Here is an 18,413-nt window from a genome sequence, read left to right as displayed (position 1 = left end):
ATATATATGTGCATGTATGACATTTAGACTCTTGGAGTATAAAAAATTATTTTGCAATGGGAATGTGTTCTTCGACTTAAAATTATTTACATCAATGGGACAAATGGTGAGTCAAAAACAACAGAGATGTAACTCTTCCTGCATGTCTTGTGATTTAGACAAAAAGTCAATAGTATGTTTACTCCAGTTATTGGTGGGAAAGACTATTATCGCTTAACATGAACATGTATTAGAATTATATTTTGTGGGCCTGATCAGTCAACGAAATGGTTGTGTTGTCTCTCTTGTTTTACTTTTCAATGTTGACATTCTTTTCTTTTAATGAATGAACTATATGTTGAGCACAAGCGCGACCCATGTCCACTAAGAGTCAGATTAAAGGTTAAATGAATACAAATTCAAATGAGGTTAAACAAGTGAAACTGCGAGCTACTACTCACTTATGATACCCCCGCCGCAACTGGATGATTTTAATAGTGTAAAAATATGCAAGTGTTCGGTAAACAGGAAGTTGTTGAGTGATGAATCTGAAAACGCATCACACAGTATAGCTGACTTATATAAATCCTGAAAACAAATTTCAGAAATCCTTATGGTGTAGTTCCTGAGAAAGATGCGACGAAAAATATTCATGGGACGGATGGACGGATGGATGGACATACAGACAAGGACGGACAGACAGAGGTAAAACAGTATACCCCCACTTTTGTAAAGCGGGGGTATAATTATTGACTTGCAAATCAATATAAATACATCAGCACTGTTTTTTAGCTTATTTTGATGAAATTGAACCAAACTGACTGCTAATATAGAAATATAATTGCTATATTCTGCTTTTATAAATGTTTGAAACATAAAAAATCATATTCTAATTTTTGTCTAATTTGTAGCTAATGCCCCTTTAATCAAAAATAAATTAAGGATGTCATCCAGGGCCCGTATGCATAAAACATCTTTACTTAAGTGTTCCTTAAACTTAGATTTCACTAAGAATTTCCTTAGTTTAGTAAAAATCTTAAGTCGTATGCATAACATTACTTAAGTCTTCACTTAACTAAGGAATACTTAAATCGGAACCTTTCTCTAATCACCGTATGATATATGTTAGCTCATCGCATGTACTCATCCGTGTAAAAGTTTGCTTTGATTATTTACATTGATTGAACAATACATAATTGTTTAAAGAACTGATGTTAAATTGATGTTGGTGTGTAAAACAATCAACAAATGCGTAACCAACTAAAATAACCAAACAAATTGGCGCAGAGAGAAAAGGTTGTTTTGGTGGGCGAGCGTGAGAAGAAAAACATATTTATAACGCAAAACTTCCCCCTACTGTTACTAAAGGAGAGATGAAAGGGGGTTGGAAGGAAATTGATTGACTTATCGATGTTTGCTTAAAGTCCAGTGGCAAATATGTCATGCATGTTCAAGACGAGAACAAATTAACAATAGATAAAATAAGTGGATCTTGTAATAGACGCTTTTCCGGGATGACGGTCAAGAAAATTTGGACTACCACTGGTAAATGAAGGTATATTTGATAGGAACACAATTCTCCCTTGCAACAGCTCACCTACGTACCCCAAAGAGTTGTTGTATGTGTTCTTAAAGGTCAGAGTGTGTGGCACTCTCTCTTCACGAAGCATAGGATTTAACTCCCTAGTCTGACCGGACGTGGTTGCGTACTTGTACATCCCGCCAGCCAAACTAACGTCCCGTTTTGGCAAGAGTTTTACTGTTGGTCGGAAATAGACCAAATACCGTACTTCTGGTCGCCACTCACCCTTAGAGGAGGGTGGTAAAGGGTTATTTTCGTGCAACGTGTTTTGCCATATTTATTTCACGTGCCTTAAAACTTTTCCAGATGCACAGGTTTGTCTGTACTCAGAGTAAATGTTGAGGTGAAAATGCAGCCATTTTAGCCAAAGGGTCCACATGAACCTTAAGCGTTTTGATTTTGTCCAAGTTAGTGAAACAAATTCAGGGAAAATTTGACTAATATACATAGAAAAAACAATATAATTGAAAATTAAACCCATGTCCCCCTCCTCCCTAAGAAAACAGGATTTTGCATGCCTATAGATCCTCATCGCTTCCTTCCTTCATACAGTTTTGTACTAACAGTTACAATCAATACCAGGCAGTGTATTTCATAATACTTGTGTAAGCAGGCACGAACAAATCAAAAGAAATATAATTGCATGAATTCCATGCGTGTAAATACTGTGAGTACTTTTCGGAATACACACTAACGAGATTGGGAAATAAGGGTAGAATGAAATTATAAAACTACCCTCTGTTACCTGTTGATTTTGTTGATTATAAGTGATTTTACGAAAATTACAATGATTGTTAATATTTAGCAATAAACAAACGAAATATTACTGAATATAATTATTATTCAATTAAATGGGAGCTAATCTATCCATGTTCTGCGAAACACGCATACATTCGACTGATTTTATATATTTTAGAAAAGTTAAGGTAGCTCTATAGGTACCTTATACTTAAGTATACTCTTAGGAGTTTTCTTAGTATAAGGGGTTTTATGCATACCACTTAAGTTTTGTGGGCGTGACTTAAACCAACTAAGATTTTACTAAGGAAATACTTAGTTTAAGATGTTTTATGCATACCACTTAGGTAAAAAGGGCGGAGTTTCCTTAACTTAAGTGTTTACTAAGGAAAATCTTAGTTTAAGTAGCTTTATGCATACGGGCCCAGTACTCAAGTATTCGAGTATCGCTTGGTAATACCGAGTATTGAATACCAAAACTATACTCGACTAATCGGTTTCCGGTTAGAATATTGCTGTCTCTTTTATACTGTTATATAAAACTGATCATCTTGAGAACCTCTTTCGGAAAATAAAATAGGCATCCCTAATTAACCAAACTAGTAAATAAAATACATTTTATTTCGAATGCTTGCGCTAGATTGTCATTTAAAATGCCTCCAAAAATACGTGGGCTATACCTAGGCTAACACTCTAAACTAAACGTGTCTTAGCCATTCCGTCACATTGGTACCGTCAGAGCAAATATTTTCGTCTGCAAGACTGTTAGTTACAAAGTTACAAAACCGACTGTCCCAATAATAGTTGACAGGAAAATGTTTCCAAATAAAATAAATTCGTTGCATCCTCTGGTGAGCCTCAGTGAATAATTAAACTTCTAATCCTTACGCCTTTGTAAACATTAAATGTGTTTTCTTAACGATTACCAATTACTATTGTTTGATATGGGTTTTCCTTATATACCAAGTTAAATTGTACTTTTTTACAGTTATGTAATCAAAACTGAATAATTACTTTATCTATTAGTCATGTTAGCGATGGACACATAAGTATACTAAAATTACGATAAACCATTTTTGAATAGTCAGTTTCATTACATTCCTTTTACTCTAAATATTAGTTTTTTTATATAGAAAAAGTTTGGATAAATTTGTATTTATTCATTTTTAAAATGAAGAGAGAGAGAGAGAGTTCTTTCCCTGAATTCATAGGGTAACTCTTTGTACCTGAAAAGGAAATCATAGCCAACAACTAATTACGAGTTTGGATGTTACTAAATTTGCGACATGTATATTTGTCAACATGTCAAAATAACTTCTGAAACATAATCTTTTAAAATAAATTCAAGAGGACTGCATATTTGTGTTACATATTTTCAATTCAGTTTAATGAGATCATATAAATGTCAGATATGACTTAATATTCTGTAGATATTTATCATATAAAATATAGAAAGATGAACAAAAAAAACATTTGGTGCTCATGTCTGTCGCTAATATAGTTTAGCAAAATAGAACTGATTGCAAACACTGAACTTGATATACCTTACAACAAAATAACAAATGGGCAAACAATCTAACCCTTATTTTAACTGAACTCACATAAATATCAGTATCCACATAATTAAAATCATTTGAAAATTGACAGGGCGATGTCCAAAACTATTGTGGAAATCTCCAACTTTTTGTATTTTTTCCCCAAACCTCATCATGCTCATATAACTATCTTGCCAAGGATTTGTATAGTGATACAAATCCTTAATATTGCCAAGTATAAAAAAGTGAAGAAAAGATCTTTGTCTTGGATATCCAAAAAGGGAAGCAAAATATTAAGTTTCAGAAATTTGGTAAGTGTCCCATTTCTGTTGACTAATATGTTGAAGAATACAAGAAGGCACATGCTAGGGAATTTTTTTTTTAAATCTGAACATATTTACAATAAAATGCTCCGCTGGGCGCAGCTTGATACGACCGCAGAGGTCGAACCCTGAACAGTTGGGGCAAGTATGGACACAACATTCAAGCTTGATACAGCTCTGAATTTGGATTGTGATTAAATATTTGACACAGCATAGGTTTCTGACACAGAATGAATGTGGTCTAAGAACTTAAAAAATTTCAATTTACCTATTATGGTCCAATAACATGAATATCCAAAATCTAAATACATGCACGGTTAGATTCAGCATATCAAAGAACCCAAAGTTTAATTTTGGACCCTTTGGACCTTAATGTAGACCAATTTGAAAACGGGACCAAAAATTAAGAATCTAAATACACAGTTAGATTCAGCATATCAAAGAACCCCAATATTTCATTTTTTGATGTAATCAAACCATATCATTATTATTTGCTTTTATATATAAATCAAAAATAACCAACTTATAATGGAAAATTTTAAAGAAAAAAAAAAAGGAAAAAAAGGAAAAAAAAATCCCTCCCCCAATTTTTTGAACCCCCTTATGATTCATCTACCCCAATATCAATCCCAGCCTTCCCTTTGAGGTATGGTACCTTGCAGTACAATTTCAGAGAGATCCATACACTTGAACACAAGTTATTGTCTGGAAACTAGAAAAATGCTTATTTTTGGCCCCTCTTTGGCCCCTTATTCCTAAATGTTTAAGGCAATTACCCCCAAACTGAAACCCAGCTTTCCATTTGTGATATGGAACCTTGTTGTACAAGGTCATAAAGATACATACAATTACACAAAAGTTATTGTCCTGAAACTAGAAAAATGCTTGTTTTTTGCCCCTTTTTGGCCCCTAATTCCTAAAATTTTGAGGCAATAACCCCCAAAATCAATCCCAGCCTTCTCTTTGTGGTATGAAACCTTGTAGTACAATTTCATAAAGATCCATACACTTACACACAAGTTATTGTCCTGAAACTAGAAAAATGCTTGTTTTTTGCCCCTTTTTGGCCCCTTATTCCTAAAATTTTGAGGCAATTACCCCTAAAATCAATCCCAGCCTTCCCTTTGTGGTATGGTACCTTGCAGTACAATTTCAGAGAGATCCATACACTTGAACACAAGTAATCAAACGTCATACCAATATACGACAAATTTTTGCGGTCGTATAATAAATTTCAAAACATTGTCTGGAAACTAGAAAAATGCTTATTTTTGACCCCTTTTTCCTAAACATTTTGGGCAATTACACCCAAACTCAATTCCAGCTTTTCCTTTGTGATAGGGAACCTTGTTGTACAATTTCAGAAAGATCCTTACACTTACATACAAGTTATTGTCATGAAACTAGAAAAATTCTTGTTTTTTGCCCCTTTTTTGGCCCCGAATTCCTAAAATTTTGAGGCAATTATCCCCAAAATCAATCCCAGCTTTCCATTTGTGATATGGAACCTTGTTGTACAAGGTCATAAAGATACATACAATTACACAAAAGTTATTGTCCTGAAACTAGAAAAATGCTTGTTTTTTGCCCCTTTTTGGCCCCTAATTCCTAAAATTTTGAGGCAATAACCCCCAAAATCAATCCCAGCCTTCTCTTTGTGGTATGAAACCTTGTAGTACAATTTCATAAAGATCCATACACTTACACACAAGTTATTGTCCTGAAACTAGAAAAATGCTTGTTTTTTGCCCCTTTTTGGCCCCTTATTCCTAAAATTTTGAGGCAATTACCCCTAAAATCAATCCCAGCCTTTCCTTTGTGGTATGGTACCTTGCAGTACAATTTCAGAGAGATCCATACACTTGAACACAAGTAATCAAACGTCATACCAATATACGACAAATTTTTGCGGTCGTATAATAAATTTCAAAACATTGTCTGGAAACTAGAAAAATGCTTATTTTTGACCCCTTTTTCCTAAACATTTTGGGCAATTACACCCAAACTCAATTCCAGCTTTTCCTTTGTGATAGGGAACCTTGTTGTACAATTTCAGAAAGATCCTTACACTTACATACAAGTTATTGTCATGAAACTAGAAAAATTCTTGTTTTTTGCCCCTTTTTTGGCCCCGAATTCCTAAAATTTTGAGGCAATTATCCCCAAAATCAATCCCAGCATTCTCTTTGTGATATGAAACCTTGTGGTACAAAGTCAGAGAGATCCATACACTAACACACAAGTTATTGTCTGGAAGTTACAAAAATGCTTATTTTTGGCCCCTTTTTGGCCCCTAATTCCTTAACTGTTGGTACCATAACCCCAAGATCAATCCCAACCTTCCTTTTGTGGTATTGAACCTTATGGTAAAATTTCATAGAGTTATTGTGCGAAAACCAATATGTCTCCGGACAACGACGACGCCAACGCCAACGTCATACCAATATACGACAAATTTTTGCGGTCGTATAATAAATTTCAAAACATTTTTTTTTAATTTATTTTTGTATATAGACATTTTTTTGATCTAGCAATATATATTTGATTTTGCACCAGACTCAAATGCTTCTAAGTCTGGGCTACTGGATACTTGGTTTGGTAAGGAATTTCACAACCTTATTGTTCTAGGAAAAAAAATGAATATAAATGGTAAATTGTGAGAGAGAATGGCTGGTCAAGTTTTATGTTCTTTTGATGGTACTAAGTATTGCTTGTTTGAGATGGATACTAATTGATGATGGTTTTTGTACACCATGGTGACTGATGCAAGATTTCTTCTTTGTTGCAGTGTCGGCCAGCTTAGATGTTTAAGCACCGTGGCTGTTACACTACTTTGGTAGCTGTAATGATTTAGTGTATACCTGTTATCTCTTCTGTGGATCATTTCAATTTTATGTACTAGTATTTGTTGTTTCTGCCAGGGGTCCCAGACAACACTGCCATATTCTATTTTTGGTCTGACATATGTTTTGTATGCAAGTTTCTTTGTTTTTATGCTGATATATATGTGCGAGTTCAATGTCAGATCATTTATGATGGTAACATTAGGTATTTAGCTTTGTCTGTTGATTTTAATATGTGATCATGTAGTGTATATTCAAAGATGACTGATTTTTGCTTTCTTGTTATGTGGATGATTTCACATTTGTCTGGGTTAAATGACATTGACCATTCTTGCTCCCATTGTTCCAATTTATGTTAGTCTGATTAAAGGGTGTGGCAGTCAATAAGTGGTGATATTGTTAAATACACAATGGTGTCATCTGTAAAGAGGAGAACATTACTTTTGAGGTTGTCTGGCATGTCATTAATGTAAATTAAGAAAAGACTCACACCAAGAACAGAGCCTTGGGGAACGCCTGAAGTACAGGACAGCTATTTGATGTGTGACTGTCAACTACCACTTTTTGAGATCTGTAAGATAACCATGCCTCTATCCAGTCTGATATTTTATTGTTTATTCCCATGGTTTTAAGTTTTTTGATAAGTCTTTGGTGGTCCACTTTATCGAATGCTTTGGAGAAGTCCATAACAACTACGTCAGTTTGTTTACCATTTGCCATATAATCAATCATTTGTTGTGTGAATGTTAGTAGTTGTGTTTAACAGCTAACTTTTGGTCTGAACCCATGCTGCAGTGGGTATGGTAAATCATAATTATCTAGATGTTTCATTGTAGATGATACAATTATGTGTTCTAATGATTTACTAAGAATACAGGTTAGGGAGATGGGCCTATAGTTTTCAGGTTTAGATTTTGCTACTTTTTTTAATACTGGTGTAACAATGACCACTCTCAAGTCGTTTGGTACTGTGCCTGTATTTACTGATGAATTAAACAAGTCAGATATTATAGGTGTTGACATTTCATGGTGTACTTCTTTTAAAAAATGAGATGATATTTTGTCTGGACCAATTGCTTTAGATGGGTTTAAGTTTTTCAGTAATTTGGGCGTTCCTTCTGGAATGATATTGATTTGCTTCATTTCAATTTGTGTTTTGTTGATTTTAATGATTTTAGTTCACATATGTGTGGTAAATGCTGAGTGAAACTGATTGTTATATGCTTTAGCCTGATCTTGAGGGTTTGTTTTTGCTATACCATTTACCTTTTATAGTGGTGATACACCTATGTTTTCACTTTTCTGTTTTTTTAAGAATGACAAAATTTCTTGCTGGGTTTGCTATCTTCCAGTTTAATGTCTTCAATTATAATATTTTCTATATAGTTCCAGAAATGATTTTCTGAGCTTTTGTTGCACAAGGTGTTTTAAAGATCTGTGCTTTTTGATAAGGCCAACTAAAAATTAATTAGATTTTCATCCAGATTTTTGAAAAAAATGGGGCGGGTGGGAGGATTTTATTTTTTAATTTTATTTCCTCCGTTTACCCTTTTGTGACATGTTGTTCATATACAAGGGTAATAATAAACTTATATCATGTATACATAAGGAATTTTACCTTATTTTTCAAATTCTTAAATTAATATTTCTGATTGGCAACCACTGTTCTACATGTCATTGCCGCTTTCGGGAGCTACCATTTGATTTTTATGGAAAAAAGGGGGGGGGGGGGGGGGGGGGGGGGGGCTAGGATGAAAAATGTTGTCCTGCCTTTTTTTTTTTAGTTGTAATCTCTGTCCTGTTTTTTTTATTTTTCACTCTATTCGGTCCTGCCTTTTTTTTTGTTAGTTTATCCTTTTTTACATAGATTGTCATCTTGCCTCTTTTTTTTTTTGCAAAGTTGCTCATCCTGCCTTTTTTTCAAATTTCATCCTAGCCCCCCCCCCCCCCTAAAAATCAAATGGTAGGTCCCTTAGAAACCTATTTTTAGAAAATAGAAAAAACGTGGAGAAATGTTCTCTTTTAAACTACCCTAATCAAATTTATTTTGCTTTCTTAGCTATGATTTGTAGTGCCTATAAAATGAAGCAATGCATTGGTATGCAACACAAATATTATGAGTACAGAGTGAAATGAAACTCAAACTGTGTTGAAAATACTAAAAATCTTGATGTTTTTAAGATTCTTATGCAAGGTGCAAATATAATTACAATGTAAAACATGAACTGAAACAAAAAAGAAGAAGTTGTTTAATGACTCTTTTGAGGGGCTGGGGACAGAGGGTGTTTGTTGTTTGTCAACAAAAACGACAGCCTTGGGGTAAATCTAAGGACTTGCTATAATACATTTTGTACGTTGGCCAACTCTTTGTACTCAATATACGGTCATAAATCACACAAGTTTGTGCATGTGTCATTTACTTTATTCCAGTCATTTTTTTGTACCATGTGTTCCACGATTCTTGTACTTTGGATATCATTCACAGTCTAAATTTCCTGACACAAAGTCATTGCATAAATAAAAAAATCCACGGTTTTCTAATCACTGAAATTTGTGATTAGCGTTCTTTGACACCGCCTATTACCGATTACTCGTAACCTTAATATTTCATGCCCTTCTAGTAATCAATCTATATTATCAGAAGATAATGTTGTCATCATTGAGCAGAAGAATATGTCGATTTATGATGGGGGGGGGGGGGGGGGGGGGGGGGGGAGGAAGACCTTTATGGGGACTCCGGGATCGAATGTTTTTAAGCTCGGGATTTCGGGATTGATCCTTTCGGGATCCGGGAATTCTTTTTTCGAATTTCGGGATGTCGGGATTGATATTTTTTTTTTGAAATTCGGGACCTCGGGATTCCATGTTTGTTTAAGCCCAGCCAGGATTTCGGGATCAGGACCCCTCCTACAACCCCCCCCCCCCCCCCTTCATTTATATCACTCGAAGAAATACGAAACCGAATATGAAACAGGAAGTTTTGAATGAAACGAAATTATCGGCGGTTTCCGGTAACGGAAATGAACAAAATCCAGAAATCGTAAATTTTAAAAAATTAAAAAATTCGGGGCGGGACGATTTTAGAGGGGCGGGCGGGGATAAAAATCTATCAATTAATTTTAATTGGCCTAATATCTGATTTATGATCTGTTTTTGTTGATTGTAATTTCTTATATATTTTGTCTCTTTTTTCTAAGTCTCTTTATTTTTAGTGTTAGCCAAGGAATATTTTGCTTTTGTTTCAATATTTTAAATGAACTATTTTTGTCTGTTATATGTTGTATTTTGTTTTTGATCAGCAGCCACTTTTCTTCTGTAGTGGTGTTTGTTAGTTCCAGAGAAAAGTATTCATCTTGGAAGTTTTTCACTTCTGTGTGTATTTTGTCTTTTTTGTATTGATTTATTTTTCTTAGTGTCTTTATAAATGTATTTCTACCCATTGCTAAATTCATTCATGAAGGATGATCTGATGTTACAAGACTAGGTAGTGCTTTTATGTTTTGTACAAGTGTAGGCTGATTTAGGTAAAACAAATCTAGTGTGTTTTCCTGTCTTGTTGGTATGTGTACAACCTGTTCAAGATTATGGTCATTCATGATATCAAAAAAGTTGTTGTATGTATTTGTGAATTTGCAATTTGGTTTCAGTTCTTGTTTGACTCATTTGCAATAATACACCAGAGGTGGAATGCAAATTAATGGAAGAAGAAGAAGAAGATCCAGTCATATTTAGGGAAATTGAAATCTAGCCAAATATTACTGTGTGTTGGTATTCTCTGTAATGATCTACTTAGCATGCTTAGTTCATTGATACTATTAGTGTCGTTTTCTTGTGGTTTGTAATAAGCCCCAATGTAGACAGACTTTATTCAGATTATACCAGGCCTCAAAGACACGAGTTATCCAGAGACTTGAAAACTAGGTTTACCTACATCAGTCAGGGGACTTACTGAAATAAGTGATTTAAAAATCACTTATTTAAGTCAGTCAGGGGTACTACTTGTACAAGTAATTTTTATTTACTTGAAGAAGTAAATATTAATAAACTTACCATCTTACGGTGTTTATATATCTCAACTTGTACGATTCGCTCGTGTATGTAACAATGTTTTAGATTTTAACGAGAGAAATTTATGTATTACTGAAAAATTATTACACCAGGGTTTTCGATATCACAAACTAGTCAAAACATTTACTAAATTTTATCATCGGTATTAGGACATCATTCGTAAATATAGCTCAACATGCAGACTTCTTATACGTTAAGGTATTTCACATCCAATTTTTTATGGAAATATTCTTTATAAAGCACAAAAATGTCAGTATTCACCTCTGAAGATAACAAAACCTTTAAATAGACTTATTAAGAAGGGATATAGTTACGATACTGTTGTCAGGTCATTAAAGATTGCATATTTTGGCGTTAATATTGATTCACTTATAGGGTCTTTGCATCGGCACTAAACACATTTATTTTAAAAAAAACAGTTGTTGGCATGACACGGGTTATGTTCTTCTCATATATGTTATGATGGTATGATACTAAACCCCTAACGGGAAGGATTGTGCCTGATATTCATATGATGAAGACATAATCTTTCAATCAGTTTAATTGAAGTCTGGAGCTGGCATGTCAGTTAACTGCTAGTAGCCTGTTGTTATTTATGTATTATTGTCATTTTGTTTATTTTCTTTGGTTACATCTTCTGACATCAGACTCGGACTTCTCTTGAACTGAATTTTAATGTGCGTATTGTTATGCGTTTACTTTTCTATATTGGCTAGAGGTATAGGGGGAGGGTTGAGATCTCATAAACATGTTTAACCCCGCCGCATTTTTGCGCCTGTCCCAAGTCAGGAGCCTCTAGCCTTTGTTAGTCTTGTATTATTTTTAATTTTAGTTTCTTGTGTATACAATTTGGAGTTTAGTATGGCGTTCATTATCACTGAACTAGTATATATATTTGTTTAGGGGCCAGCTGAAGGACGCCTCCGGGTGCGGGAATTTCTCGCTGCATTGAAGACCTGTTGGTGACCTTCTGCTGGTGTTTGTTCTATGGTCGGGTTGTTGTCTCTTTGACACATTCCCCATTTCCATTCTCAATCTTATTATATAAGTAAATTTGTAGGATACTTAATACAAGTGTATTTTATTTACTTGTATAGATAAATTATTTTTTGGCCTAATTACAATGTATGTCTCTTACACATTTCAGATTTTTATACAACCGCAACAAAATTTTTGTGGTCGTATATTGTTATGACGTTGGCGTCGTCGTCGTCGTCGTCCGGCGTCGTCGTCGTCCGAAGACACATTAGTTTTCGCACTCTTACTTTAGTTTAAGTGAATGGATCTCTATGAAATTTTACCATAAGGTTTAATACCACAAAAGGAAGGTGGGGATTAATTTTAGGGGTTATGGTACCAACAGTTAAGGAATAAGGGACCAAAAAGGGGCCAAAAATAAGCATTTTTGTAACTTCCAGACATAACTTGTGTATAAGTGTATGGATCTCTCTAACATTGTACCACAAGGTTCCATATTACAAAGGGAATGCTGGGATTGATTTTGGGGGTAATTGCCTCCAAATTTTAGGAATTAGGGGCCAAAAAGGAACAAAAACAAGCCTTTTTCTAGTTTCATGACAATAACTTGTGTGTAAGTGTATGGATCTCTCTGACATTGTATCACAAGGTTCCATATCACAAAGGTAATGCTGGGATTGATTTTGGGGGTAATTGCCTCTAAATTTTAGGAATTAGGGGCCAAAAAGGAACAAAAAACAAGCATTTTTCTAGTTTCATGACAATAACTTGTGTGTAAGTGTATGGATCTCTCTGACATTATATCACAAGGTTCCATATCACAAAGGGAATGCTGGGATTGATTTTGGGGGTAATTGCCTCCAAATTTTAGGAATTAGGGGCCAAAAAGAAACATTTTTCTAGTTTCATGACAATAACTTGTGTGTAAGTGTTTGGATCTTTATGAAATTGTACTACAAGGTTCCATATCACAAAGGGAAAGCTGGAATTGAGTTTGGGGGTAATTGCCCAAAAAGTTTAGGAATAAGGGGCCAAAAAGGGGCCAAAAATAAGCATTTTTCTAGTTTCCAGACAATAACTTGTGTTCAAGTGTATGGATCTCTCTGAAATTGTACTGCAAGGTACCATACCACAATGAGAAGTCTGGGATTGATTTTGGGGGTAATTGCCTCAAAATTTTAGGAATTAGGGGCCATAAAAGGGCAAAAAAACACGCATTTTTATAGTTTCAGGACAATAACTTGTGTGTAAGTGTATGGATATTTATGAAATTGTACTGCAAGGTTCCATATCACAAAGGGAAAGCTGGGTTTGAGTTTAGGGGTAATTGCCCTACACGTTTAGGAATTTGGGGCCAAAAAGGGGCCAAAAAACAAGCATTTTCCTAGTTTCCAGACAATAACTTGTGTTCAAGTGTATGGATCTCTCTGAAATTGTACTGCAAAGTACCATACCACAAAGGGAAGGCTGGGATTGAGTTTGGGGGTGATGAATCATAAGGGGGTTCAAAAAAAATTTTGTTTGGGGAGGGATTTTTTTTTTTCCTTTTTTTTCTTTAAAATTTTCCATTTTAAATTGGTTATTTCTGATTTATATATAAAAGCAAATAATAATGATATGGTTTGAATAGGTAAATTTAAAATTTTTAAGTTCTTAGACCACTTTCATTCTGTGTCAGAAACCTATGCTGTGTCAAATATTTAATTACAATCCAAATTCAGTGCTGTATCAAGCTTGAATGTTGTGTCCATACTTGCTCCAACTGTTCAGGGTTCGACCTCTGTGGTCGTATCAAGCTGCACCCCAGCGGAGCATTTTATTTTACTTGTACAAGTAAAAAAGTCATCCTATCTTCTTTTCTTGAATTCTAGAACTTCTTTGCTCTAACAGAATTTTGAATTGTCTGTCCTTTGCAGGTCTATGTCTTTACTAATCATTTAAGTGTAATTTCATGGATAATGAAAATCTCATTTGTCTGTTATCTTCAAACACTGCTCATTTACAAGCCCCCGAGGAGCAATTTTTGAAGGCCTTGCGCAAATACTTAAGATCTTTGCGTAATCAGTTTCTTTGTTGAATTAATGAGTTGAAACATTGAACTCTTATCAAAAATTATGAGCTAACCTGAGAAAAATTGTTAAAGGCATGGATTTACATCTCAAAACTTGAGAATTTTTGTGGGATTGTAAAAAAAATTTACTTATACAAGTAAATGTTTGAGAAAATTAAGGGGAGATTATTCATGTTATTCAAACATTACAATTAACTTATATAAGTATATTTTATTTACTTCTTCGAGTAAATAAAGATTACTTGTTCAAGTAGTAATTTTAACCCCTGACTGTAAGTAGCAAATTCGAAATATTGTCACAAATTGTGATTTTGTAGTTTTACCAAAATTTTAAACATATAGGTTTAGATTATATCTTATTATTAGTAAAATTGTAAAAAATGAACCTTTTTCTTCTTTTAAATAGCAAGGTTTATGCCTTTGATGCAATCATTCAGCTGTAAACTCTATATTTGTTGAAAAAATGCTCTAATGAAGGCTTTACATAATGAACTGATACTTTCTTAACAGATTTTTCCGAACAGTGGGAGTAATTTTCCTGTAAAATTCAAGGTTTCATCTTACAGATTATGTAATAAAACTTTACTGTTCGCCATCAAAATTTCACTGTTCGGGGGTGTAGAAAATTAGTGGGGGTTATTAAAATAATAATACTTAAAGAAGTGATTTTTTTGTCATGCTATTATTTTTACAATTCTGCATTTCATAAAAATGAATATACAATGTTTCAGAATCAATATTTTATTAAAGAACTGAAGTTGATATATATTGCTGTGAAAAGAATTTATAAGTATAAAAAAATGACTCATGGAGGGTCTTATACAGGGTCTCTGTAATAGCACGCTTTAAGTAAATTTTGTATCTATTTACTTACTTTCATTCAATTGGTCTTTATATATTTTCTAAAGTTGTAATTGACACAGAATATAATGACTTACCCGGTCGTTATTGAAAATCTTGACTTCTTCTTCTTCTATTGCATGGATATCCTTCCATTCATGGAACACCACATACAGCTGTGTATGTGTATTGAAATGTGTCACACAATTTTAAAATTTATTTATACTAATAAATTTAAAATCTAAACGGACACTTTTAAACAGTATAAATAGGGGAAATAATTTTAAAATTTATATAAACGAATAAATTTAAAATCTAAGAGGATACTTTTATACAGTAAAAGTTAAGCTTGACAATACCGTCCGGTATGGTCTAATTTTACTTTTTGAAATGATCGATCTCGAGCATGCGCAGTTTTACATTATTGTTCCTCTTCGGAAGCAACTAGATAACAACCTTTGAAACCAGAAAATGCGTACGCATCTACTGGTTAAAAATAGAACGGCTTCCCCGTATTTATTTCCGGCGCTCTTTTTGAAAATGAAAGTAGAACAGACGAGAAGAGAACAGCTAAGCTAAATGGTTAAACATGTAGAACAGCGCAAATATGGAACAAACCCCATTCCAACAGACACAGGATACAGGTAGTTGGAAGATTTAATATCAATGAAATAACTTCTTACCTTCAGATTGAATAGTTAACACACCTACTTGTACATTTATTGATACATCTTTAAACCACATTAGTCGATTCTCATTTTATATAAAACTGAACAGATATTATGAATGAAAGCAAAGCTTATATACAAAAATAATTTTATACGACATGTATCAAAGAAAGTTTAACAGTCCTGTCTTTTGAAATGTTGACATATACAGAGATGTTAGGGAACGACCATTTAACTTCAAGGAGGGGGTACGGTTTTTTTCATGCATGAATGTTATACATTTATTTCCTATGTCTGAGGGAGATATGATGCCCTCTTCAAATATGATTTTTCTTTGATGAAAAAATCTTCATATCTCCCTTAGCCCTTGGAAATGAACGTTTTATTCTACTGCCTATACCTTTTTTTACTTCTTTAAAACATAAGATATTAATCAACATACTTGTTTTCTTATCTGTTTGTTTTTTAATACACAATGATAATCAGTACCGATTAAAAGTTAATTATTGATTCATTCTTGTTTGTTTTTAAATCTGAAAGTAATTTTAAAAACGAAATTACTATATTATATCTAAAAAACCCAATCAAATGATAACGTTTTAAAACATGTACTGTCGGTAACGTCGCACAAGGCAATCCCTACATTCAGAAGGGAATATGAATTGTTGTTCAACATCACGTGTGATAGTTTAATTCAACCAATCAGATGTTGATTTCACTATCAAAATCAACACATAGTGGAATAATAAAACTTGTAATGTATATAAGTAATTTTTTTACAGGATGGTGTGATTTTTTTTTCCACATTCCATAATCCATATAATGGCTTTGTTGAATCAAAAGAACAGTTGGAGGAGCTTAAGTGGCACTATGAAGTGGAAACAAAATCCTATTTTGTTTCTGTTAAAACTTCATCCACTTTTGGAAACACTGGTAGGTTTTTATCATTCGCCAGTAGGCACAAAAAACTAACATGTTATTTGGAAGGCACATTTAATAACGAAGCATGAGGCGGGGAAAACAATCAGGGGAAACAACTTACAATATACATGTACATGAACATGGTAGTAAGGGAGACAATGCAGTATCAATACAATACAATATATATATTGGCAATTAAATTTTAAAAAATATGAGATGGTTACAATCAAAGCCAATGAGTAAACAAAGACTCATAAAACCAAAATACATTTACAACAACAGTTGAATTAAATCAAAAATAACATGGACTCCACTAAAAATTGTGATTGAAATCAGGTGCAGAAGGGTAAGAATTTTATGTAAGACACTCATCGTCATGTTATTTCTTTGTCCAGTACAATGATGAAACTGAAACAAAACTAATTGTGTAAAAACAGATTTGTGCATAAATTTTTATTTGAAAAGGATGAACTGATATGTATGTGTAATTTGTATGAAATTAATTCATATCATCATTTACTTTATTCTGCATTACTTATCATCCATTTGTGTATATTTAATTGCTCTGCATGTCCAGGCTTAAAATCTCTGTATCAGTGGACATGTTACCACTGAAATAAACATCCCTTCTTTCTAAAATTAAAACTTAAATTGAGATGGTAACTGTGCTGAACAAGCTGAATGAGTTTAGTTGATAAATATACAATATGAGTACATTGTCGGAAAATAAAAAAAAACATTTGTATGAGCTTTTGCAACCTGTTTCGCAGCAAGAACAAATAAAATTTATACACAAATGGCTGATTTTAAGCCTTGAGAAACTGTTAATATGTCACTTTTCTTATAATATCATATAATTCACACTGTAATATAAACACAGTAGTAATCAAGTATTTAATATTTCAATTGTAAGATATTGGCAGTAAGCAGCACAAGATCCAGTGGAGGGAAAAGAACAATCTTCATATGCCAGACAATCCCTATATAGTCCTACAAACAGAGAGATTTGAGTGTCACCATGGGCCAGATAGAAATAAGGCGAAAAAAGTCAAAGCCCAGAATGCACAGGTACATTTAATTGCTATATATATTAAATGATTTATTGGTACATGTATATCAATTACTTGTTAACTTGTTTACAAAATATTACAGGTTACAGGTTAGTATCTTCTGATGACTAACATGTAGAACCTGGTTCTATTGTAAACACTCATCGATCCATCTGTGATCTCCTATAGGACCAGATAATTGACCAGAGATACTCAAGACACCAATCAGGTTTTACAGGTTAGTATCTTCTGATGACTAACCTGTAGAACCTGGTTCTATTGTAGACACTTATAGATCCATCTGTGAGCTCCCATAGGACCAAATAATGGACCAGAGATACTCAGACACATAACAGGTTTTACAGGTTAATTTCTTCTGATGACTAACCTGTAGAACCTGGTTCTATTGTAGACACTTATAGATCCATCTGTGACCTATAGAACCAGATAATTGACCAGAGATACTCAGACACCAAACAGGTTTTACAGGTTAGTATTTTCTGATGACTAACCTGTAGAACCTGGTTCTATTGTAGACACCTATAGGTCATTCTGTGATCTCCTATAGGACCAGATAATGGACCAGAGATACTCCGACACCAAACAGGTTTTACAGGTTAGAATCTTCTGATGACTTACCTATAGAACCTGGTTCTAATGTAGACACTCGTAGATCCATCTGTGATCTCCAATAGGACCAGATAATCGACCAGAGATACTCAGACACCAAACAGGTTTTACAGGTTAGTATCTTCGGATGACTAACCTGTAGAACCTGGTTCTATTGTAGACACTTATAGATCCATCTGTGATCTATA

At 33.8% G+C, this 18,413-nt stretch overlaps 1 protein-coding gene across 1 annotated transcript in view; it reads left to right on the top strand.

Annotated features, from left to right (window-relative positions):
- LOC127714332 (torsin-1A-like) overlaps window positions 1-18,413 on the top strand; it is a 237,850-nt gene that overhangs the window by 166,311 nt on the left and 53,126 nt on the right. The gene's annotated exons all lie outside the window — the stretch shown is intronic.

This window comes from Mytilus californianus, unplaced genomic scaffold, assembly GCF_021869535.1.
Source record: "Mytilus californianus isolate M0D057914Y unplaced genomic scaffold, xbMytCali1.0.p SCAF_9, whole genome shotgun sequence".
Lineage (NCBI taxonomy): Eukaryota > Metazoa > Mollusca > Bivalvia > Mytilida > Mytilidae > Mytilus > Mytilus californianus.
This window is presented reverse-complemented; position numbering and strand designations above follow the sequence as displayed.